This window comes from Bubalus kerabau, chromosome 12 (assembly GCF_029407905.1).
Source record: "Bubalus kerabau isolate K-KA32 ecotype Philippines breed swamp buffalo chromosome 12, PCC_UOA_SB_1v2, whole genome shotgun sequence".
NCBI classification, from domain to species: domain Eukaryota; kingdom Metazoa; phylum Chordata; class Mammalia; order Artiodactyla; family Bovidae; genus Bubalus; species Bubalus kerabau.
The window spans coordinates 18,209,524-18,236,253 of record NC_073635.1 but is presented as its reverse complement, the minus strand read 5'-3'; the positions used below and the strand labels follow the sequence as shown (position 1 = coordinate 18,236,253).

The following is a 26,730-nucleotide window of genomic DNA, read 5'->3' as shown; positions in this document are numbered from 1 at the left end:
AAGCTTCCAACACTAAGACTTCAGCTACAGAGAAAAATCAGCCTCTGGTTGTTGCAGTCTGTACGAGGGGGCCCGGAAGAGCCGAGCCGACCCCTGCTGGGGAGGCTCTGATGTGTCACCTGTCCGTCCCATATGGCCCAGAATTGGAAACCCGGACAGTCACGATGCCTTGGTTTCGGGCACAAAGGACCCCTCATATTCTGAGAAAACTGTGAAACATGGCCGAGAGAGACTAGGAATGAAGAGATGCCAAAACACCCTGGTAGCTCAGATGGTAAAGAATTTGCCTGTGATGCAGGAGAACTGGGTTCAATCCCTGGGTTGGGAAGATCCCCTGGAGAAAGGAATGGCAACCCACTCCAGTATTCTTCCCTGGAGAATTCAGAGGGAGCCTGGCGGGCTACAGTTCATGGGGTTGCAAAGAGTCAGACATGACAGAGCACAATAGACTTAATCTTCAAAAGTCAAAATTTAGATAATTGTGTCATGTTAAGTTATCAAGTCTTGAATTTTACCTTGAATGCCAATGTCCACTCTATGTCTGGGACACATTTTTAAATTAAAGCCCTACCTCTTACCTGTCTTTCTCAGCACTTAGATCCTGAGAACGGTAAAGGCATTATGTGGGCAAGAATATGTTGAAACCACAAGGGCATATTTAGAGTTGATAAATATATTCAATTTAGCACTTGTGCAACAGACGGCCTCCATTAAGTGGGTAATAAATATTTGCAAAACTAAAAGAAAGTGATGGGAAAGCATCAATTTCCGCTTCTTTGAGTCACACAGTTGATGACTGAGTTAATTAGAAGACAGCTGTGAGGCACAAAACATATGCGGAAGTCAAGGCTGGCTTTTCATGTCTGAATTTTGAGAAATACCTAGTGGAATCATAGACATGAGGGGACTTCCCAGGTGGCGGAATGATAAAGAATCATCCTGCCAATGCAGGAGACTCAAGAGACGCAGGTTTGATCCCTGGGTCGGGAAGATCCCCTGGAGAAGGAAATGGCAACTCACTCCAGTACTATTGCCTGGAGAGTCCCCATGAACAGAGGAGCCCTGGGGGCTATAGTCCATGGAGTCACAAAGAGTCGGACACGACTGAGCGGCTAAGCACCCGGTGGAATAGCCACAAGAAGGAGAAAGCGAAGAGAATTAATCTTGCTGAAGTAAACTAAATGAGCTGAAGGAGTAAAGAATTGATTATCGGGAGATGGAGCAAAGAAAGCCAGGTGATAAATGCTCAGAGTTGTAGCCTTTCTGTCAGGCGAGGGGTTGGATGTGTCAGCAGAAGACTTGGGTCCTAAACAAATTCTTTCAGTTGCTAACTGTGATCTGGGATAAATTATGTCATCTCCGGAAACCTTAGATTTGTCCACTGACAAACTGTGGTGACTAGTGTAACGTAGGATGCAAGTCACTGAGATTCCTTCCTGCTTATATGGGTGCATTTTTACATGTACTTTCTAAAGAGCATCAAACAGGCCTCTCCTATCATGAATCAAATTTCCGTGAGCATATCCTGTTATAGCTTCCTCATCTTAAATTAGAAGTTTTCTGTTTCTAATATATGTACTCTAGGTGGAGTGTGGCTCTGGCTGGTTCCTTAGATCAACCAGTAGTTTATTTTTTTTTTTTATCATTTCCTTTTATTTTTAACTTTCCTTTTAAAATTAATTTCTACTGGAGTATAGTTGCTTTACAATGTTGAGTGAGTTTCTGTTGTGCGGCAAAGTGAATCAGCTACATGTATACATATATTGCTCCCCCCCAACCATTTTTTGGATTTCCTTCCTGTTTAGGTCACTACAGAGCACTGAGTAGGGTTCCCTGAGCTGTACAGTAGGTTCTCATTAGTTATCTATTTTATAGACAGTATCAATAGTGTACATATGTTAATCCCAATCTCCCAATTCTTACCCATCCCCCCCCAATGTCCATACATTGCTCTCTACATCTGTGTTGCTGTTTCTGTTTTGCAGAAGAATAAGAGCATCTATACCATGTTTCTAGATTCCATATATATGCATTAACATACAATATTGGTTTTTCTCTTTCTGACTTATTTCACTCTATATAACAGTCTCTAGGTCCATCCACATCTCTACAAATGACCCAATTTCATTCCTTTTTTATGGCTCAGTAATATTCCATTCCTCTGATTTAGGGCATTTAGGTTGCTTCTGTGGTCTGGCTACTACAGATAGTGCTGCAGTGGACACTGGGGTGCATGTGTCTTTTTGAATTATGGTTTTCTCTGGGTATATGCCCAGGAGTGAGACTTCTGTTCATCAACCAAGTATATTTTAAATAGTAAATACTGCCAGTAAAGTATACGTTCTTTGGAGATCTTAGAGATATGAAAGTAGACCAAACTAATTAGTTTAAAAAATCATTTTGCTGAATTAAAAAATGTGTCCAAGAACCTTTAGAAACAGTTTTTGTATTTTAATTTCCCTGATGTTGTTCAGACACTTTTTGTTTAAATGTAGGAGTATATTTTGATTCAAAGTTGCATCTATTGATCGGATGTAAACATGTACGGGCCTTCCTAAGGACTGACGGTTTGGGTTTTGTAGGGAAATCATTTTAGGTAAGGAATCAAGGTGCTTCTTTGGAAGAGACTGAACTTTAGGGAAAGAGACTCAGTAATGGTAAGCTTGGTTCAATAACTGATAGCTTAGAAGGATGTGGACATTTTGAATAAAGAACCTGAAGTTTAGATTTTGTTAGAGAAGGTCATTGACAGGATGTGACTGCTTGTTGACCTACGCGTTGTGCCTGAGTGCTCAGTCAGGTAGTCATGTCTGACTCTTTATGACCCCGTGGACTATAACCACCAGGCTCCTCTATCCATGGGGATTCTCCAGGCAAGAACACTGGAGTGGGTTGTGAGGCCCTGGTCCAGGAGATCTTCCCAACCCAGGGGCTGAACCCACATCTCCTGTGTCTCCTGCATTGGCACTTGCAATTGGAAGACCATTTGGCATGACTGAGCCCAGTTAAGGGCTCCATATAAGCTTTTAAGATTTCAGTCGGTGGTCACTGTGATCTGCTTAGTGTCCTGCAGCTGCCCAAGCTAAGCCTTGTACATAAGTTCCCTTGTTTATTAAACCTGCCACCTATCAATGTGAAGTGCTCTGTCTCTTTTTTTTGGTCTTTCCCTGCTCTATATGTGTGAGGGCCAGTTTGCAAACCAACAGATTTATCTCTGGACCACATCTGAGTCATTGGGAATGGGAGAGAGATTACATGTTAAAAAGAACAAAATCCAAACTCTGTAAGTTGTGGGCAGAAACCAGAGACTTTAGCACTCATGGAGCATGGGAGGAAAGTCCTTGGCATTCCCAGTGGGAAGGTACCCTTTTGATGTTCTTTTGGGAGGCTTGAAAGCAGAATGAAGGAATCTGGATCAAAAAAGCAATAGTTCAAAGGACACCTCCCCGAGGAAAGGCAAGATGTGTTTGGGGAGGTCTCAGAAATAAATGGGTGAAACAGTGAGTAAAGCTCACAGCAACAAGTAGAAATGAGAGAGAGAAAACTGTTTACTGTCATCAAAGTAACGGGACTTCCCTGGTCTCTCAGTGGCAAAGAATCCGCCTGCAATGCAGGAGATTCAGTTAGGCACAGGGTTTGATCCCTCAGTCAGGAAGACCCTGGAGGGCATGGCAACCCACTCCAGTATTCTTGCCTGGATAATCCCATGAACAGAGGAGCCTGGCGGGCAGCACTCCATGGTGTTGCAAAGAGGCATGAGCATGCAGTGTCAGGTAAATGTTTTTCTAGTCGGTTTCCCCACCACCGCACCCCCCCCCGCCCCCTCCTTTTTTTAGACAGAGCCAATAATTTTCAGTCTCCCTTGCATTTAGATGTGACCATAACATTGAGTTCTGGCCAATGGAATGGAGGTGGAAGTGATGTGTGCCACTTCGCTGAGTGGCCTGTGAGAACCTCCGTTCATGGGCTATCCCCCTTCCCTTTGTGGCTGGGGGAATGGAGAACGCTTCACAGCCTCTCTCCCCAGACCAAACTAGGGCAACGCCCGCTGAAGACAGCAGACGTAAGTGCTGAAGAAGTCTGCTGGAGAGCACCCTGCATCCACCCTGCCCCAATCACCTCTCCCACCTCTCCCCAGAATACCAGAGTGAGCTGTGGGTGAGCAAGAAGTAATTGTGTGTGTGTGTGTGTGTTTTTTTTTTTTTTTTATGTCATTTCATTGTATTAAGTCACTGAAATTCCAAGTCTTATCTGATATGACAGCTAGCAAGCCTCTCATTGATAAATATGTCCAAGATTCTCTGGCCTGGGGAAACAGGTGACATACTTAACTGTAATACCAATTGTTTGTGGGTCTTTGTTCTTTCCTTTTTTATCTGTCTTTTGTGTGCATATGTTTTATTTTTAGGTAGTTCCAAAGAATGAAACTCTTAAGATTACAAGCTGGAGACTGATGGGTAGGATCAGGGCACACACGTTGTTTTGTCTGGCTTGTGCAGTTATTGAATATCGTCTGGGTTCATTGTATACACACACACACACACGCACACACTCTCATACATAACTTAATTATCTGGAAACAACAACAACAACAACAACAACAGAAGTTTCCCTAACACTGTTGGTGGGGCTGAGTAGAGGTCATCCCTGTCGACAGAGCAGGGACCCTCTCTCCATTTGTCACCAACCGCCTCTTCCCAACTGTATCATGGCCAGCCTCTCTTCTTCACTTCTGGTTGTTTTTGCCCAGTCCTCGGGCCCTTAGGACTTATTTAGTCCTCTTCTTTGGAAAAAGTACTTATGTTTTCTGAGGGGTGTTCTTTAGCTATTTTTTTTTCCATGTATTTTCCCCCAGTGACCCTCAGATGCCTTTCCAAGCTCTCCAGGGCAGATCAGGGTCCTCACTCTCTTTTTGTTTATTTGTAGCATCTGGATACTTTGCCTGGAGCCTTAAACTTGTTAAGCTCCTCCCTTAACCTGCTTGGGGGACTTTACTGTCTCCCCAGAATGACCACGGTGGAGCTTCCTGCCGCATTTCTTTCTAATCCATTTCCAACCGTTGTTCAGATACAGGATGTTCAAAGCAAGGACCATCAGGGGGATGCGGGCACCAGGAATTGTGGCCCTTTGTCTTGTCCTGGGATCTGAACTGTCACTTCCTACAGATCACAGCCCATCACACTGATGCCAGGAACAATGCAATGAACTGAACAAAGCAATAATAGGGTGTTCTTTCTAGCAGAGAAACCGAGAGAAAGAATACCCTATCATTTGCTCTTCACGCAGACAGAGACGGGCGGGAAAGCGCAGACTGGAGTGTGGATAAAACTTCCCTAACTAGGGTGGAGAAGGTGTTGCTTTAAAAGTTTGACAGGGCAAAAAGTAAGGCTTGTCTTAAAAGGAAGCACCTGAAATGGGGATTACATTTGATATTACATAGTCTTCCCTGGTGGCTCAGACAGTGAAGAATCCTCCTGCAATGCAGGAGACCTGGGTTCCATCCCTGGGTTGGGAAGATCCCCTGGACAAGGGAATGGCTACCACTCCAGTATTCTGGCCTGGAGAATTCCATGGACAGAGGAGCCTGGCAGCCTACAGTCCATGGGGTCACAAAGAGTCAGACACAACTGAGCGACTTACACTTTCACACTTTTTGTTATTACATAAGTAAGACGCTTTAACATAATAACTCATGGGGACAGCCTGATACCCATTATGGCTTAAGAAATCTGACAAAGTGGTTTAAATTCTCCTATTATTATCATTTTCTGTCATTTTTTAGAGAATCATGATATGATAGTTCCTTTTTCTCATAGGTTCTCTCTCTTGCTAAACTTACTCAAATGCAAGTTTTTTCTCCTGAGTCTAAATGAATAGATCAGACCTGTATTAAGTCAGGGTCAGTGAGAGAAATGGGCTCTGTTTAATGGAAGTAATTTCAAATGCCAGCAAAGTTCTGTTTGAGTTTCCCTGATTTCCATCTAGCAGGCGAATCCCCATCTGGCTTCAGTGGCAGCATCTGCCCTTAGGGTGACCCTTATCCCTCTCAGATTAGGGTTGTGTTCTCACGGAATTTTGGGATTGGATCTCTGTGGGGTCACCCTCCTGGCTGACGAGTTTTTCTGTGAGTAATATCATCATTGGCAGGGTTCTATTTTTTTTTCTTTCAGGCTAGCTGGTAATTCAGTTTCCTTTTCCCTTTCCGGATATTTAAAGACCAGCCTTCAGATCAATTCCGTGCAATCCATCACTGGTGCTGCCAGCTCCTTGGGTGGGCTGTTTGCAGAACTGGCTCTTTGAGCTCAATCCTGCTCAAGCAGTCAGCCCCCTACATGGCACGTGTAAGGTATCCAGGCAAAGCCATTCTTGCATGTAGTGAATGGTGAGATCAGTCCCACTGACTTGTGAGGCTATTTCCAGTACCAGTTGGGCACCGCCTGGGGTGTCCACTGAGTCTCTAACATTACCAATTTGGAAATCTCAAGTATTAACCTAACAATTTCCAACATGTTCCAACCTCTGGCTTTCTGCCTTCCTAATTGCGTGTAGAAATAGAGCTTGCATGTGTGGTCAGTCGTGTCTGACTCTTTTGCAACTCCATGGACTGTAGCCCTCCAGGCTCCTCTGTTGGTGGGATTTCCCAGGCAAGAATACTGGAAAGGGTTGCCATTTCCTACTCCAGGGGATCTTCCCGACCCGGGGGTCAAACATGCCTCTCCTATGTCTCCTGCATCACAGGTGGCGTCTACCTAGGAAACCACAGAGAAGTAGAATGGATGCTTATTTCACAAGCACTGTGAGGCAGCAATGGGAAGAGATGGTTTTCTGATAGCTCAGGAATTGGACGATTTTTTTTTTTCTACCACTACATATAAGTGACTGGATTAGGGAGAGGAAGGCAACTCTGACTACATTTTTCATGCCATTTTTGGTAATAAGCAAAAATAGGGTTTGTATATAAACCACTTTCTATACATTCATACTCTTGCACATATGTTCCTATTTTCGTGCATGTTTCATGAAATCTGTCATCGTTTTGTAATCTCAGCATATGTATAATTGTAATGTGAAACTACAAGTGATTGACAACAGATGAAATCCTATATATGGCAAATGAATCTGATATTCCATTCAGTGTTTAGTGTACTTCTGCTGCTGCTAAGTCGCTTCAGTCGTGTCCAACTCTGTGCTACCCCATAGACGGCAGCCCACCAGGCTCCCCCGTCCCTGGGATTCTCCAGGCGAGAACACTGGAGTGGGTTGCCATTTCCTTCTCCAATGCATGAAAGTGAAAAGTGAAGTTGCTCAGTTGTGTCCGACTCTTAGCGACCCCATGGACTGCAGCCCACCAGGTTCCTCTGTCCATGGGATTTTCCAGGCAAGAGTACCAGTCAGTTACAAAATCCTGTTTGTGAAACATGAAATTTGGATTTGTATATACTTTGTCCTAGGTCTGGGAAAAATGGCATGTCCTTACTTGAAGCATGTTTCTCAGAGTTTGTCTTTTCCAGTCTGAATACTTGATTATTGGTAAAATTAAGGTGTTTGAAAATGGTTCCTGGGATGTTTGCAGTTCTTAAAAGGAAGGCTAGGAAGTCTAGGAAGCAAAGAGGCTTCTGAACAGTATGATAATCAAAGAGAATAAAACCTGCCATTTTCTGGCTTCTGTAAATATCAGTGGTCACAGAGGCAGCCAGAGAGTTGAAACAGCAGTTGCAAACATGTTTTTTTCCCCTCTTCCTTGGAATCCGTACATACTTGGTAACTCTGTTTTTTAAAGGAGTAATTGGACCATATAATATGTTGATTTGAATGTTCCTTGCAGACTTGTCTTTGGTATAAAACTTTTATGTGAAACAATTATTTTATACAGAAATTTAAATTCAGAGATCGGAAAAGCTAAGGTATATTCTTATTTTGAATTTCACTCAGTTAATATTCTGGGGCTTGCCTGGTGGTCCAGGGTTAGGAATCCACCTTGCAATGCAAGGGACCCTGGTTTTATCCCTGCTCTGGGAAGATCCCACATGCCTTGGAGCAGCTAAGCTCGTGTGCCATGACTACTGAGCCCCCAACCTAGAGCCTGTGCTCTGCAACAAGAGAAGCCACTGCAGTGAAAAGCCCTTACCCCAGGGAAGAGTATCCCCCACTTGCAGCAACTAGAGAAAGCCCACATGCAGCAACAAAGACCCACCACAGCCAACAGTAATGATAATAATAATAAATCTTAAAAAATAGTAATAGTACTAATGAAAGCCTTGAAAGTACAGTCTCATGGATCAATGAATACTAGCTAATGAGAGAGCTCTGATGGGCACTCTGTGTGCTCTGTGTCCTTTTTTTTTTTTTTTTTTAAATATTGGTCTTCTAGACTCAGTCTCTTTCATGAATTTTAAGCCTAGTAGGAGAGGAGACCTATACTAGGGATACCATAGAAAACCAAATTAGAGAAAGGGGATTTCAAGAACTAATATGCTTCCTGTTCAGGTTGGTAAGATAAAATCAGTCACTGGGTGACATTTTTCAGCTGCTGATCCTGAGTTCGGGAATACATAATGCAAATGAAAAAGCATCTTTTAGCTGAGGTTAGCTAATAATCATAATAGCAAATATTATTAACTATTCACTGGGTACCAGATCACTCCCTCTGAACTATCTGAAATATTTTTACCACAGCAAGGTGAGGCAGGTACCATTAGATATATTATATATATATATTTATATATATTATATATACTATTATGTAAGGAAACAGCTTTAGAGGGGATTACTCCATCACATTGATTCTGAAGCAACTTTTCCCCCCACATTTTATTTTCTATGATATTCTGCCACATCTTAAGACTGATAGAGTCTTACAGTCACTGTAGCCAGCGAGCAGTCTTGATAGATGTCAATGTCTGTTTGGTCATCAACATCAAGAATGCCAGGACGAAAACTTGCAGAATGTGTGCCAAATATTTGGAAGAGCAGCCCAGAAGCAGCAAGCAGTGTGGGATTTTAGCTCTCACGGACTGAATGGCTGTGGGAACAGTGAGAGAGGAAGTGCATCAGATTTGCTTAGTGTCTTTCCCAAAGTTGGAGTTAAAAGTAGGGCAGCTCTGCAGCACTGTAAAGCCAGCACCGTTGGCTTTAGTTAGTCCTCTGTAAATTTTCTTATGACACACTGCACTGTGTATGCTCTTGATGGACTGGTGGATACTGGACAATATGGTGTGAAAAAGCATGGACAACTCTGACTCTGAGTCTAAAGTGACTCTGAAGAGTCAGATCCTATGTGGGAACAAATTTCAAAAATACCTCAACTGATTTCATTCACATATATTTTCCTTTTAATATATGCACACAGAGGAGACTGATGATAAAAATCTATGGCTCATGAAATTTAAGTTGGCTCTTTTATGAATCTTTAGAAAATGTTTAACAGATAAAAAGTATTATGTCATAGCCTACAATTACTCATGTCTTCAATTCAATCAAATACAGTAAAAGAGATAAAGGTCTGCCTGGTTCTAGAGACCAAGTTCAGAACATAGGCCATAGCGTATTCACTACTATGATTTAAAACATTCGTTTGTTGCAGACAAGCATGGCAAGACTGCTAACTTCTCTTTGATGAATACTGGGTTGGCCCAAAAGTTCATCTGGGTTTTCCTGTAACAGCTTACAGAAACCCAAATGAAATTTTTGGGTCAATCCAATACATCCTGAGACAGAAAAGTAATCACAGTACTATGTACTGATAATTATCCAAAAGCTATGTTAAATTTTTTTTTTGCACCTTATAGTTTGCATAGCTCTTTCAACTAGTTTGGCTTCCCTGGTGGCTCAGATGGTAAAAAATCCACCTGCAGTTCAAGAGACCTGAGTTCCATCCTTGGATCAGGAAGATCCCCTAGAGAAAAGAATGGCAACCTATTCCAGTACTCTTGCCTGGAGAATTCCATGGCCAGAGGATCCTGGTAGGCTACAGTCCATGGGGTTGCAAAGAGTCAGACATGACTGAGTGACTAACACTTTCACTATTTTTCACCAGTTTAGCTCATTGACTTCTTACAACTATGCTATGAAGAATTGTTATTACCTCTTCATTTCATGTAAAAGCAGAGTGCCCAATGAACCCTCACATGTACTTGCTGAGTTATGGTGGGTTCTCTGAGAAGAGGACTCGAACCGGAAATGTTTGTGTGAGAAGTTTAGTGGTCAGTGCTCCCAGGAACTGTGTCAACTGGGGATGAACAGGGACAGGACCAGGCAAGAGGAGAAGTTGAGCTGCAGTGAAATTGTAATAAAGGCCTCTGGTTGTCCCATGGAGGGAACTCTGGAGTTGACATGGCATCCACAGATGTCCTTAACTGAGCCAGTGTGGCAGACTTATGAACCGCTGCATCAACCAGCCACTGGATGTGGACTGCCCCAGAGAGGACATGTGATCTTGGGTAAGACCTTGAGATGACAGCAATTCTCCAGGTGGGTCTCAACTATGAGCCATCAGCTCTCAGTGCTTTGGTAGCTGGCAGAGTGGCCACTGGTTCTGTAGTGGGGAACTGGTTGGTACATCACAGCATCCACCAAAGCCTACTCCTTGTGCTATTTATATGCACTTGCTTTGTATAATAAGTCCACTCCATATGAGGACAACTCCCGATGATTCTGATAGGTTTCTTTTCCTGGGAAAACTTAGAAGGAGGAGAACGGTCAGAAGAACCTGGTCTCTGCTTCTACAGGTGGCTGCTGATCACAGTGGTACTCTCCATCTCCTTTTCTCCTACACATTCCCCTCACCCTTGGCTGGGACCTCTTCTGGTCTGGGTGGCTTACCTGGAGGGTGACACAGTCCTTTATCCCTGAGCAGTCTGAGCCCCTGGCCACCATTCCTATCTCAGGCCATGCCTGCTGTACTTTATTGTCTATTCACTGCCAACACTGGACAAGTGAGTATTGATACACTGAGATGGATCTTGTTGTTTAGTTGTTTACTCACTAAGTCAAGTCTGACGCTTTTGCAACCCCGTGGACTGTAGCCCACCAAGCTCCTCTGTCCATGGAAATCTCCAGGCAAGAATATTCGAATAGGTTGCCATTTCCTTCTACAGGGAATATTGGAGGTTTGTTTACCTAAAGTATTGGTTGTTTTTGTAGTTCAGTCACAAAGTCATGTCTGACTCTTTGTGACCCCATGGACTGTAGCATGCCAGGCTCCTTTGTCCATGGGATTTTTTAACTGGAGTAGGTTGCCATGCCCTCCTCCAGGGGATCTTTCCGGACCAGGGATCGAACCCACGTCTCCTGCATTCAGCAAGTGGATTCTTTACTGCTGAGCCACCAGGAAAGCCCATGATGGATCATGTGGGTGATCAAATATCTGCCGTTGTTGTATAAAAGCGATTCTCTCTCCTTCTGATGATCACTATCTATTGCCCATGATAGGATGGGCAGTCCTTTCCTTCTCTGCTGGCCTGTTGGCTTGGGGACCACAAAGTTCCTGGGTGGCAGATAGAGCTGAGAGTTTAATTGGACCTTGACTGTCTTTCTTGGTGGAAGCATCTCCCCTAGCACTTAAATTCACAGACCCTGAAGTTCGGGGAATGGAAACAAAAATTCTTCCAGTGAGACATTTGAAGTAATGGAAAGCATGGACATTCTTGATTCTACCATTTGTATTTGTAACAGAATCTCTTACCATCCATCCAGCCTTCACTTAGCTTCTCAATGATGCTGGTGAATTGCTCACCAAGATTTTGTCATGCTTGAAAAGTGGAACTCAGAGAAAGTGGGCACTATGGACCTGAAATAAAGAGACTTAAAAGCTCTGCAAGGTTGGAAGCTATAAAAAATGTGTTTTGTAATAAGGGGTGAAGATATTTTGACAGATCTGCATATTAGGAAATTTTAAATATACGAAGTACTATACTTGTTTTCTCTTACTTTGCCGGATCTGAATTATTTTATTTGTGAAAGTCAGGGTCCACAAAGAATGGTCCACAGGCCAAATTCAGTCTGTTATCTATTTTTGTAAACAAAATTTTATCGGAACACAGCCTTGCTGTTTACATACATCTACAGCTGCTTCTCTGCTGTAACAATAGAATTGACATGTGGAAAAGGAGGCTGTATGGCCCACAAAGCCGAAAATATTTACTGCCTGGCCCTTTTCAGTAGTTTTCTGATCCCTGACTTTTTTTTTTTTTTTTTGCTAGCTGAATTGTAATTAACAATTCATTTGGCCAAAAAAGTAGTGTTTGGTATATTTAGAAAGTAAGATGTAAATAAGAGCTTTTATTTGAGGGTAACATAGCAAAGTTTTTTAGGAAAAATACATATACTCTTTTGAATATTTTGAGGCACATTCCAGTCTCAGCTGTCTTAAGGATTTCTGGAATGTTCCTCAGTTTCTAATTTGCATCAACTGGCCTATTTGGTTTGCTGTATTTGGTGTATTTGGTGTATTTATTCAGTAGCTTGAGCTCCGGTCCCACTGGCCCCATCCAGAGTTTACTAAACCGAGTTTTCTGTGAGTTTTTGCAGCTTTTTAAATCTTCTTCTGTCTTTTCTTTTTAAACCCAGTAAAGAGCTTCATCTCCACACTCTGTGCCTCCAGCACTCAGACTGCAGGGTCCTGGTGGGAACTTGCTTCTCCCATTTGCTGGGAACAGTGGACAGTGACACTCTGGATATAAAATTGCATCTGGCTTCACTTGAAGATCTGTTTTTTCCCTGTGAGTATCAGTGAGGTCATTAGGGTGTGTCTGGTACTTTTCGCAGTTGCTTTGTTAGGGGCTTCTGAAAACAGGCTCTGTGTCTAGAGCCATAGCTCTCAACTTTGCTGTTCTGAGTCGAGCAATGACACAGTTGTTGTCTAAATGGCACTTGAAAGCTTTGCTTTCCAGTGTTTTCAGAAGTCCCAACTGAGCAGATGAATATCAGAAAAGTGAATATCATTTCCCAAGTGAAAACTGAACAAAACAATCACCCTCAGGTCCACCCTCATGAATGAATCAGCTCTGGTGGGTTCTCCTGTTAGGGATGAAGGGGGATCATTTTTCTGATCATGAGGGAGGGTGGGAGAGGGCAGGGCAAGGGGCTACTGTGTGGTCTTCTGTTTCCAGAGGGTCTGTTGGAAGATGAGACTTTTTTCCCACCCCTTGAACTCATTTGTTTATAAGTGTGTGTGTGTGGGGGGGCATCCTTCTGTGTGTCTCTTCACCAGTTAAGAGGATGGACTATGAGTGTGGGGAAGAGAGGTTTGGATGCTGAAATTGGAACAAGAGGTGAGGAGGGGCAGGGCTTTCTAGGTCCTGCCGTGGCTCCCCGGCTCCCCTGTGTTGTCAACATTCCACATTTCTGAGTCCTGAGAAACTCTTTTTTTAAATTTATATTTTAAATTATTGGGATCTTCCCTGGTGGCTCAGACAGTAAAGTGTCTGCCTACAGTGCTTACCATGTGGGGGACCTGGGTTCAATCCCTGGTTCGGGAAGATCTTCTGGAGAAGGAAATGGCAACCCACTCCACTTTTTTAAAATGTATATTTTAAATTATTAAGCATTTCTTTATATTTATTACTTTTGGCCATGCCAGTTGGCATGTGGGATCTTAATTCCCTGACCAGGGATCAAACTGGCACCCTCTGGTTTGGAAGCACTGAGTCTAAACCACTGAATCACCTGGGAAGTCCCTGTTCTGAGAAACTCTTAATGCTTTGCAGCAAGTTTATGGCTCTGGCATTCCTGTCCCCTGGAAACACTGCAATAGAATCAGCATCAGTGCCTGACCTTGGGTAGAACCCAGCAAAGGCCACTGTTTGCCAAAGCCTGTATCTGAATGAAACCACTCTAGAAAATAAGCCCACTTGTTTATTTGGCTGCACTGGGTCTTGGTTGCGGCATGGGGACTCTTTGGCTGCAGCTTGTGAACACTTAGTTGTGGCACGTGGGACCTAGTTCCCCAACCAGGGATGGAACCCAGCCTCCCTGTATTGAGAGGACAGTCTTAGCCACTGGACCCCCAGGGAAGTCTCAAGGCTCACTTTGCGTGCGCGTGTGCATGCTCAGTCATGTCCTGCTCTTTAAGATTCCATGGACTGTAGCCCACCAGTCTCCTCTGTCCATGGGATTCTCCAGGCAAGAATGCTGGAATAGGTTGTCATGCCTTCCTCCAGGGGATCTTCCCAACCCAGGAATTGAACCCACATTTCTTACTTCTCCTGCATTGGCAGATGAGTTCCTTACCACTAGTGCCACCTGGGAAGTCCCAAGGATTACTTTAGGACAACTTAATTTTCTCTTAAGTAGCCTTTTGTGTCCAATGCTTTACAGCTGAAAACCGTAACGAATTCAGGTTATTATTATTATTTTGCTCCTACCCAGGACAAGGAATTCTTTTAACATCCTGGCACATAGTAGGCTCTTGATGAGTGTTGCTTGTTTTCTCAGGCTTCCTACACAGTTCTGAGGACTTTGTTGATTATACCATTTTTTTTTTTTTAATGCTTTGCCAAAGGTTGGCCAGTGGCCAGGGCACACCAAAGTTTCTGGGAGCAGGAGAGTGCAGAATGTTCTGTCAGGGATGGGAGCATGCTCAGGGATTGCTAAATCCCCACCCTTGGCTAGACTTTCAGGAAACAAGTCCAGAGGACAGAGGAGAGGTGACCTCCTCTGTCTGCACTCGACAGTTGAAAGTCCCAAGTCAATTGAGCCACTTGGATGAGCCAGCAATGACATAATCCACAGTGGAAGGAAATCTGCAGACACCTATGCAGGTGTGGAAAAGAGCAGAAAGGCTCTGGTGTGCCTGGAGAGGCAGAGACAGTGCTGAGACGTGGAGGGCATTGGTGAGGTGGCACGTCTTGCAGGACTTAGACTTAGGTGGCCAGGTTATTTGAGAGAACAAGTATTTCCTGAACTCCTCCTCTCTGCATGAAGCTGTAGACAGAGAGTGAGAAAGGGGCAACATCTTTGGCCTCAAGGAGAAGTTTATAATCTAGAGAAGAATCTCTTAAACAGAATCATTTATATTATGGCTCTTGGTTGGATTCTTTGAGTGAACATTTGTTGTTGTTTAGTCGCTAAGTCGTGTCTGACTCTTTGTGACCCCATGAATGGCAACACGCCAGGCTTCCCTCTCCTTCACTGTCTCCCGGAGTTTGCTCAAACTCATGTCCATTCAGTCAGCAATGCCATCTAACCATCTCATCCTCTGTCGCCCCCTTCTCTTGCCCTCAAACTTTCCCAGCATCAGGGTCTTTTCCAATGAGTTGGCTCTTTGCATCAGGTGGCCAAAGTATTGGGGTTTCAGCTTTAGCATCAGTTCTTCCAATGAATATTCAGGGTTGGTTTCCTTTAAGACTGAATGGTTTGGTCTCCTTTTTGTCCAAGGGACTCTCAAGAGTCTTCTCCAGCATTGGTGTGGTGTTATTTTGGATTTATGTGCTGAGTTACACATGTAGTTTTTAGGCATTTGTCTTCGGTCTGATCTCCTGGGAGCCTATTCGGCAATGCTGGGGCAGAGTGCAGCAGAGAACTGAGGGAGACGGCTTATTCCCAGCCCCATGGAGATCCAGCCCCGGGATAGTGGGCTGTTGTGTGGATGTGGTTCAGCTACGGACTGCCCAACACTATCCTCTGGGGCTGCCATCCCCCCTCGAGGTTGCCTTGCTTCTCAGGATGTGCATGTCTTTGGGACCTGATCATGAATTTAGAACACCTTTCCTGGGATGGAAACTCTGAATTACAGATGAGACAAAGATCACTTATTCGGGAAAGCCTCCAATTCCAAAACTAAAGACTGAAGAGCTGTCTGGATGTGAAGTGCTGATGAATCTTCATTTGAGCACATATATATTTGCTCAAATATTACAAATGCCAATGTATTAAAATTATCTGTCACAAAATTCAATGTCATATAGTAACTGAAAACTGATGTCTGATATCATTTGAACTGGTATTTGATACCATCATTATAAAAGTAAAAGCCTATTTTTCTTCTAAAAGGAAGGGTGACATAAATTGTATTTGCAATTGATATCTGTTTTTATCAGGATTAAGGGCAAATTTTGCATTCTGTCTGCTGGGCAAACTGGGGCAGGACAATAAAAAAATCTCATGAATTTATTACATGGTTTATGAAAAATATAATAGTCCCTGAAAGCTTAGCAATCATAGAATACATTTTCCTTTAATTCAAGCTAATGACTTAAAGCCTGAGTCAGAAGTCCTTGGAGATTAATCAAGAGGGACACATAGAGTCTGGCATAGTGTGTGACAGCAAAGAGTTCCGAAAGTTCAGGGTAGATCATTCTATAATCCCCAGGAGGCTTGGGACTGTGGTGGCTGCAGAAAAGACAAGAGAATTCGGATCTGCAGGAGCCCAGGATCCAAAGGGCCAGTAGAGTTCATAGCAAGTTTCGGGGAGATTTTCCCAAGTGACCTAATTTTGCTTTTCAGGAAATTTGATCCCTGAGCTAATTATTCTAATGCACAGTATTTGTCCTTCTACCGGAAATACTCACCAATTTGCTGTTCAGTCACTCAGTCGTGTCCGACTCTTTGCGACCCCATGGACTGCAGCATGCCAGGCTTCCCTGTCCTTCACCAGCTCCTGGAGCTTGCTCAAACTCATGTCCATTGAGCTGCTGATGCCAATTACATGTGTTGTGAGCATCCCCTGTTTTTTTTTTTCCTCTTAAAAAGACAGAAATCTTGAGGAATTTAGCTTTTTAGAGAGGATAGAATATTTCGAGATAAAATACAAGGCATTATCTATGAAAGGAGCTGAAAAGAAACAAAGTGAGAATCAGGACTCTGGTGGAAAGAGGAAGGATATTCTGTTTATATGGGGAGAGAGATAAAGGCAAAAATATTGTCCAGAAGACAAAAAAAAGAAGAAATTGTGATAGCACAAGTAAACAGTGTATTACGGTAATTTGAACAATTAGCGAAAGCCACCTGTCATTGAAGTTTGAAAACTCTTTGGTTCCGGCCCTGGAAGAGGAGTTGCTGTGGTATGTGGCTCAAACGTGGTGACTCATGGAGTTGGCTGTCCTTCTGGGCTGAGTGTCTGAGCTGCAATCAGTACCCTTGAACTTCATCAAGCTGCTGTAACTGCTGCCCTCTCTTAGTTTACAAGTGAATAAATGATGCCCACAGAACTTGAGCAAGAAGCTTTGTGTCCTGGTTGTGACAACTGATAACTTTGAGGATGTGCTTGGGTATTTCCAACTCTTAATTAAAAGTTGGGTCTTCGGAAAATAAAGGAGAGCTTATGAAATTAATGGGTGGCTTCACAGATGGTGTGGGCTGTGGCTTGCTTTTATAGTGATTCATACTAGCTGTTGATTGATGGGTAATCTATTATCAGTATTTATGGAGTATCTACTTTATAGTTGGTGCAGGAAACTCTCCAAATAAATATGACATACTTCTTTTTTTATGAATAGAACTTAGACAAATGGGTAAGAGAGAAGTAAAAGCACAGACTTACAAAGGATACACCAATGCCACACCCAGGGTATTACGAGGATAGAGAAGAAGGATCCCTAATTCTAACCCGGAATGTTCTCATGGAACATTTCCAGAAAAGATATGTGTTGAGCTGGGTTAGCTAGATATAATGTGGGAAAGGACATTCCAGGCTGAGAGCGTAACATGTTTATGGCACAAAACTCCTGCCTTCCTGGAATCTGAAGTCTCTTGTCATTGTTGGAATCTTGAGAGTGGGGTCTGGGAGGAAAGGAGATGAGAGATGAGTGGGGTGGATCTCGGAGGGTTTGGGGCAGGGGTTAAGCTATGGATCTGAAGTTCAGTCTGAAGCCTATGGGGAATTATTAAACTATGCAAAGCAGGGGAATGATATAGTCATATTTGCATCTTGGAAAGTTCATTCTTAGATATGTACAGAATGATTTGAGCTTGGTCACATTGGAGCCCAGAAGATGTGACTACTAGACTCAAGAAAAGAAGGGGTTCTTCTAATGAAAGTGACAATAAAAATTAATAATACACTTTGTCAGAGGCTTTCTGATCAAGAAAAAGGTAAAATAAATGTTGAGGGAGCAAAGGAAAACCACTTTGTTAGAATTAGAACACTGAATATAATGGAGTATTACAAATGCATCATGAGAAGAACAGTAGTTGTGGGAAGATTCGAGAAGATCCCCTGGAGAAGGGAACGGCAGCCCGCTCCAGTCTTCTTGCCTGGAGAATTCCAAGGACAGTGTAGAGTGGCAGGCTACAGTCCACGGGGTCACAAAGAGTTGGACATGACTGAGCAACTAACAATTTCACTTTTTCTCAGAAAAAAGCAAGAATAAAGATCCATCCATTCCCTGCCACCCACCCCCCACCCCCAGCAACAAAACTTTGTATTATTTTCAGTTCTTCTGACTTCCAATTCCAGTTCTGAGAATGATGCCTTTGCCTCACATTTGAGATCCTGTTCCATGTTGTTCTGCTGTACTAGCAACTGACTTTTTTTCTTTCCTGGGGCAGGGATGTTAGGTGAATCTTTCAGGGGACTAATGTACTGTGTGAGCACATGAGAGTTACAAGCCATTAAACTTCATTTTTAAAATATGGTCTCATTTGTTTCACAGATTGGTGAGTCCTGGGAAAATTTGGTTTATAGTTGCAAAGAAAACCAGAATGTTTGAATTATAGTCTTCGCTGGTGGCTCAGACAGTAAAGAATCTGCCTGCAATGTGGGAGACCTGAGTTCAGTCCCTGGGTTGGAAAAATCCCCTGGAGAAGAGAATGGCTACCCACTCTAGTATTCTTGCCTGGAGAATTCTATGGACAGAGGAGCCTGGTGGGCTACAGTCCGTGGAGTTACAAAGAGTCAGACACAACTGAGTGACTAACCCACACAATGGTTTTTATTAGTGAATATTCATAAAGTATGTCAAGGCTATATATTGTCACCCTGCTTATTTAACTTATATGCAGAGTACATCATGCAAAATGCCAGGCTCGATGAAGCACAAGCTGGAATCAGGATTGCAAAGAGAAATATCAATAACCTCAGATATGCAGATGACACCACCCTTATGGCAGAAAGTGAAGAAGAACTAAAGAGCCTCTTGATGAAAGTGAAAGAAGAGAGGGGAGAAGTTGGCTTAAAACTCAACATTCAGAAAACTAAGATCATGGCATCTGGTCCCATCACGTCATGGCAAATAGGTGGGAAAAAAATGGAAACAGTGAGAGACTTTATTTTGGGGGGCTCCAAAATCACTGCAGATGGTGATTGCAGCTATGAAATTAAAAGACGCTTGCTCCTTGGAAGAAAAGCTATGACCAACATAAATAGTATATTAAAAAGCAGAGACGTTACTTTGTCAACAAAGGTCCATCTAGTCAAAGCTATGGTTTTCCAGCTGGATGTATGGATGTGAGAGTTGGACTATAAAGAAAGCTGAGTGCTGAAGAATTGATGCTTTTGAAATGTGGCGTTGGAGAAGACTCTTGAGAGTCCCTTGGACTGCAAGGAGATCCAACCAGTCAATCCTAAAGGAAATCATTCCTGAATGTTTATTGGAAGGACTGATGCTGAAGCTGAAACTCCAATACTTTGGCCACCCGATGCGAAGAACTGACTCATTTGAAAAGACTCTGTTCCTGGGAAAAATTGAAGACAGGAAGAGAAGGGGATGACAGAGGTTGAGATGGTTGGATGGCATCACCAACTTGATGGACATGAGTCTGAGTAAGCTCCGGGAGTTGGTAATGGACAGGGAAGCCTGGTGTGCTGCAGTTCATGGGGTTGCAAAGAGTTGGACACGACTGAGTGACTGAACTGAACTGAACTGAATCGTAGAGAATGTGCCAAATGTCTTTGAATTGTATTAAAGCCAGAGGAATTAAAAAACACACCTATGTCTTTCTCAACCCTCAAAAGGATGGAACTCTGCTACTCCCCAAACTAAAAGAAACATCATCACGTAGGTTTTATTTTTGCAGTTCTTATCAACTGTGTGTGACCAATAGGAGAGAACGTCTCAAGGTTAACAAGCAACAGGACTCATGGGAAAATTTTTTAAAGAAATGTGTTTTTCCTTGAGATTTTTAGTTCATATTCCAGGCTTCCAAGCCTGGCAAGTTTCAATTAGGATCTGAGGATAAAACCATTAACATGTTGGGAAAAAATAATTGAAAACAAAAATCTCCCAACACAGAAAACCTCTTCACAGTCAGTAGAAACAGAGAAAGTGTTTTGTTCTTAAATAATCATTAAACCGGTATGTGATGCTCACGACAGGCAATTGCTAAGAAATTGCAAAAACAGAAAGAAATCCCACTGCCTTATATAGCCAAGAACATTCCCTACAATGTTCTCAGATAAACAACAACTAGTCCTCAAGTCAGAGGACTTAACAGCGCATTTGTCACTCATACTGACTTAACAGTAAATTGTCACTAAATTTACCTGGTAAGTGGATTAACCATCTGGGCTAGCCAATTGACTTTACACAAAGGGAAAATAAACTGCTCATAGCTTTATGACAGGAAGTAGTTTTGCAACTTGGACCAAGGCTCCTGCCAAAGTCAGGCTTCTAACTTCCCAGAGACTGGGAGAATCGAAGCAATTCAATGGCTCCTAGGTCCTTGAGAAAGACATTCTTGGACTGTAAAATGGCAAAATACTTTAAAAAAGAAAGGTTTACATACATCTCAAAAGGGTCAGAGGAAATTCATAATTACAGGTTGATTAAAAAAAACAAAACTCATGAAAAGAAGGGAGGACTTCTATTTCCTAATTTTTAAGAACAAGAAATAAGCCTTTTGATTTTAATTTGGTTTTGTTCTAACAAGGCAAACTTCTCAGGTGTTTAAGCCTTAAAATCAGCAATCCACAGAAACAAAAGAAGGACAGGAATTCCTCAGACATCAACTCTTGCAATTAAACTGGAAAGAATACTTTCTTTTTCCTTTTTTCTTTCCCCTCACACTCTATTCAGGGTTTAGGCCATTTTTCACTGACTGCTGAGAGTTTATATGTTACCAATTAATTGTTCTAGTTAAGAAAGAAAGAAAAATAAATCATCCCCTCCTGCTAAAGACACATAGCTCCCCTGAAACAATTTGTCACTGTTTCCAAAAATATGCGAAGTCTTTGGCTGGTACTTCATAAGAGAGATAGAAAATGCCTTCTCTGGGAATCAGAGGGTTATTTTCATAATATCTTGGTCTCTAGAGTGGAGTGAAAGGTGAGCTGGGAGACCAGGCTTTGATCTTTTCCAGAATGGAAGACTCACACCACCCAAGTGTACAAAATGACTTCCACTAAGGAATGGGCAAAAACTTATTTGCTTGGTTTGTGTGCACTCAGAATTTAGATTAGAAAATTCCTTGAAAAATTACTACTTATTCCTTCACTGTTGAATATAGCCCTGATCTAAGACACCTTCCCCATTTCTTAGCAAATCTATTTGAGGCTGGGTCAGTCTCCAAAGATTCTGGGTGATTAGAGAGAACAAAAGGATTCTGGTTGAGGGTGGGGAGGGGTGTGAGAAGTAGGTTTGGAGTCAACTATTCATTGAAATATTCCTCTAAATAAATTCAGACTTAAGTCCTTTTTGAAAAAAAATTGAAATATAATTGACCAGTAATATCATATTATTTTCAGGTGGATATATAGTGATTTGATATTTATGTACATTTCAAAGCAGTTACGCCAGTAAGTCTAGTTACCATTTGTCATACACAAAGTTATTACTATATTATTGACAATATTCTCTCTGCTGTAAATTATATACCATGACTTGTCTATTTTACAATGGAAGCCTGTACCTCTCAATCCCCCTCACCTATTTTGTTACCCTCCAACCACACCCTCCCTTCTGGCAACCATCAGTTTGTTCTATGGATCTATGAGCCTGTTTCTGTTTGTTCGTTTATTTTTAGATTCCACATATGAGTGGAATCATATGGTAATTGTCTTTCTGTGACCCATCTCACTTAGCATAATACCCATCCATGTTATCTCAAATGACAAAACTTTATTCCTTTTTATGGCTGAAAAGTATCCCTTAAATCCTTTTGATTTGTCTCTGGGACTGAGCTCTTGTGAGGTTTTCCAGATGAGTAATGAAGTAAATTTGAACACTAAGAACTCTTCCTATTAACAGGTATTTCTGCAGGATTGATGATTAATAAACCTGGTTTCTTCTGGTATATTTCATCCTGTGACTGTTTCCTAGGCTTGCAAATCAGGCTGCTCAGCTTGTGTGAGATCAGAGTTCTAGAAGTGAAAATAAATGAAACTGATACAGTCTTTCTGCCATTGCTCTCTCCATACCCTCCCACCCCACCAAAGTAAAATTATAATTTTGGAGGCAACTTCATTTAGCCCAATGGCATTTAAACACTTTTTCTTCTCAAGGATACATTTTAAAATAATGTTTCTAATCTCTTAGCTTTCTACACAGAGCCCTTTGATATAAATGTGACTTCAAGAGAGGTTAAATAGCAGTTTATATTGATGTTTTTGGCTGCATGCCAAGCGCTAACCTTAAAATTCTGCTTAGCATGGAAAAAAAGAGGAAATCCCAAATATTTATGGTTATTTGGCTTTACTGTGGTATAACTTATAGGAGTTTCACATAACAAATGTATTTAATCATGTAATGGAAGCACCAGTTAGTAGATAAATGGGCTAATTTTATTATCTAGATTTTAATAAAGCACTTACTACTTTGCCTTATGAAGCCAACTTGGAAAATTAAGTCACATTAACTCAGATGTGAATATGGTCACAAGTGCTCATTTTTGGCTCAAATCCCATAAAGAAAGAATAATGACGGTCATCAATGCAATAAAACTGCAGGAAGATGCCCAGAGCAGTGCCTCAGGAAATGGGCAATAGATTGGTTTAAAATAATGTTTCCACTAATGATACAAAAGTTATAGTGGAGGAGGGGTAGGGAGACAGCCTCCCAGTGGATTTCACAAAATATAAATCCCCGTAAATGAATTCTTTTTCATTTTTATTTTAGCCATCCTCTGACATCTTGAAATAAGGCATAATCAGAAATGGTCCTGAAAACTCTTGGTCATTTGAAAAACTCTTAAGTCTTTCTTCTGAAAGTCATTTCACATAGAAGTTAAAAATAAGTTGCCTTCACTTTCAAAGTTTGCTCCCTCCAGAATGTGGAAATCAGTTTCTGTTAACTGTTTTGTATTACCATGTGTTAAATTGCACAACAGGATGAAAATAGCTCCTCCAGGATGGGAGAGGGAGTTGCTGCACTGCATTTGGAAATGCTGGAAAAGTACCTAAATTCATGTTTAGAAACTCTTTCCTGAGAAGATTGTTAAGAAGTGAAATCAGCTACTTTGGATATTTGGAAAGTTTTTTTTTTTAAATTTTATTTTATTTTTAAACTTTACATAATTGTATTAGTTTTGCCAAATATCAAAATGAATCCGCCACAGGTATACATGTGTTCAAGTGTGTGTTTGGTGGTAGTATGAAGAATCCCAGAAGTAGACAGTGAACTAGATGACATTTAAGGATTATAAATAGAAAAAATGTTCATGTTTGTGAAATGACCTGGAGAATGTGTACTGAATCTATCCTCTTGTTCTTTTCATCAGTCATCTGGTCCTTCAAAAAAATTACTCAGTGGAAGACAGCAGCTTAAAAGCTCATTTCCCCCCTCTTTTCTAGGCAGCAGAGCCCAAACAATATATTTTACCATTACCTAACGGCTGCCTTATGTGAACTCATGGCTGTTTGTATTCTGAGATATTTTGTTCTTGTCATTTAAAAGGGATTTGATTTCTGAATCCAGGAGCTCTTGTTCGGCACGATGCTGGGTTCTGCGGGACAGGTGAAGACTACCTGTGTGTATTATGGGGTATATTTCATATACCCCTTATGGGGTTTGGCTGGGGAGGATGAGTCTGCTGTTTCATCATTAGAAAAAGCCTGTACTTTGAGCCTAGGATGGAGACTCTTACCACTAAGGAGCTGATAAAGCACAAAGTCAACCTGGTTTATATTGGCTGGGGGTTTGAACACCAGGTCTGTTGCTGGTTTATGTGAATTGACAAAAAGGCAATATTAAAAGTATTAAGGGTATAGGTCTCATGGTAGGTTGAATAGTGGTCTCAAGATGTCTATGTCCTAATCCCCAGAGTCTGTGAATGTGTTGTCTCCTAAGGCAAAAGAGATTTTGCAAATGGGATTAAGTTGAGATGGAGGGATTATTCTGGATTATCCAAGTGGGCCCTAAATGTAATTATAAGCATAATTGTGATGATCATGCAGAAGGAGGCAGATGGAGGTTTGACCAGTAGCAGAGAGGAAGCTGACAGGATGATATGATCAGAGGTTCAAGGGACGTGTTTTGATGGTGGACAAAGGGACCACAAGCCCAGATGGCCCTTGAGAAGCTGTCACTAGAAGCTGAAAAAGGTAAAGTAATGAATTCTCCAGAAGAAACCAACCCTGTTGATGCCTGGTCAGCCCAATAAGACACATTTCAGACTTCTGCCCTCTCAAGCTATGAGATGATAAATGTGTTATTCTAAGTAATTGAATCTGTGATGATTTGTTACAGCACCAATATAAGTCACACATGCAGGTATAATAACAAGGAATGTCCCACCAATGTTCCCAGGACGCAAATATGAGGCTCAGTATTAATACCTGGACTGCTGTAGATTTGAGGCAGAAGAATACTGTGCACACGAACATCATCAGAGATGTTAAGATCTGACGGTAGATCTTAGGATGCATGAAAGAAAATGATCAGAATAAAAAGGAATTCATAGAGAGAGTAACTTGGTCTCAGCTAGAGCCTTTTCCATACAAACACTGCATTGGAAATAATGCCAAGGAACTTGGGATGCTGGGATAAAAGCCCTAAAAATTCAGGGTATAAATGATTTACAAAAAGTTGTTTAACCAGATTGATAGTTTCCTCTGCTATCAAGCTCCCTGACCTCAGGTTAGCTTTCCTGGGAACAGACGGACATTGTGTGAAACCTACTACAGAACTGAAGTTCTTAGATCCCAGTTAAGCTCGGCTTCATAAAAGGTGATGTGTCCTTGGGCTGACAGTGGGGTGTCACTTTTGCTTTGCTTTTCCAGCAGAGTTCACAGGAGCAGAATTAAAGAGGAGGACAGAGGAAGAGAAGAGGTCAAGTTCTCAGCCTCTATTGGGATCAGGACAACTTTTTGCCCACACGATGCTATAGTTGAAAATGAGTAAGTCGTTTTTCTGCTGTTAGTAGGCTGGGGTGTACCAATCCTCGAAACTGCCCACTATTGTGGAACAAAAGAGTGTGTGAACATAAGAGCATCTGTAAAATAAAAAGTTGGCAAGAGAATTTCTCCTGGTGAAACAGGCACAGTGAATTTCTCAGGAAATAATTTCAATTCCTAGAAAAAACTACATTCAGGTGCTTGATTATCATACAGTTTATCTCAGGGATTTGCCACTCTCCTTGGAATAAAGTGTTTGCTTTCCAGAGAAAACAACAAACCATTAATTAGAACGGTTTCAGGGCAGAGGGATAAACCGAAGTGACCAGTCTCGAGTACCTAAAATGGACTGCTGAGTGCAGTCATTTTTAATGGATGCACCATGGAGAAAGGTAACATTTTTTGCTAAAGATTCCAACTAGCAAAAGAATAAAATATAGAAAATGATACTTTCTCACTTTAGCATAGAGAATAAGTAAATTTCTTCAAAGTTTAATATAATGATGAGCCTCCCTGAAGGGGATTCAGAGTTGGAATCCTACTATCTTCCCTGGCATATCAATTTCTCTGTTCTAGGCTCTGAATGAACCATCTTTTTCTGTTTTTCACTTGAAAATTTGTAAAAGGAGGAACGCCTCACAGCCAGTAGGGCACACTGAAAGCCTTGTTTAAGAGCAGTGATGAGACTTGAAATTGAAATCTGTTCCAAATATTTCCTTCTTTGACACATAAAATTTGAAATGGTCAATTTACCAACAATTATTCACAGGCATTCCTCTGTTTGCTTACTTAGAATAGTGTGGTGAATATACGCAGATCTCATCTGAGATATCTTGATCGGCATCCATTCAGCACACACTTCTGAAACTCCTCTGATCCCATAGATAGAAGATGCTGTGCTGGGACAAAGCAGACCCAGTCTCTGCTCCTATGGAGCTTACGTTCTACCTGGGAAAACAGACAGTGATCACACGCTAGGGATAATGAGCTCTTTCAATGAGAAGCATGTGGTGCTGCTGGGAATATTTTAGAAGACTTATAGTTGGGGAAGTGGTCAGGGAAGAATTCTCAGAGGAAGGAAGGATTGAATGAAGAGCTGAGCATTAATAGGACTCAACCAGGTAAAGAGACAGGGTGGGTGTAGGGAGAGAATTCTAGAAGGAGCAAAGACTCTTGATGAGAAGAAGCAAGGTGCATTCAAAGAACTGAAAGATATTCTGGTGCCACGTAGAGAATGGATTGGAGGGGGCAAGCCAATTAAGAGAAAACTGCAGTGGCACATGGGTAGATTTTGTGTTAAGTGTTCTTACCACAAGAAACAGAACAAAACAAAAAGATATTTGTAGTAGCTGCTTCTCCAAGATATGGCATTATTTGAGTAAAGTCCAATTAGGCAAATACTGGACTAGCACCTCAACTCAGAACTGATGCAGTTTCCTCAACACCTACCTGTTCTGTGGCAATTGTGTAAAATGAATTAATCTGACAAGATCTCTCTAGAGCTGCTGCTGCTGCTGCTGCTAAGT

General features: G+C 41.9%; 1 long non-coding RNA gene across 1 annotated transcript in view; it reads left to right on the top strand.

Annotated features, from left to right (window-relative positions):
• Nucleotides 1–25,312, top strand: part of LOC129624347 (uncharacterized) — a 205,321-nt gene extending 180,009 nt beyond the window's left edge. The window contains exon 4 of the long non-coding RNA XR_008700897.1: nucleotides 25,091–25,312. This is a non-coding gene — a long non-coding RNA (uncharacterized LOC129624347). The remainder of the gene's footprint in view (nucleotides 1–25,090) is intronic.
• Nucleotides 25,313–26,730: the final 1,418 nt, after the last annotated feature.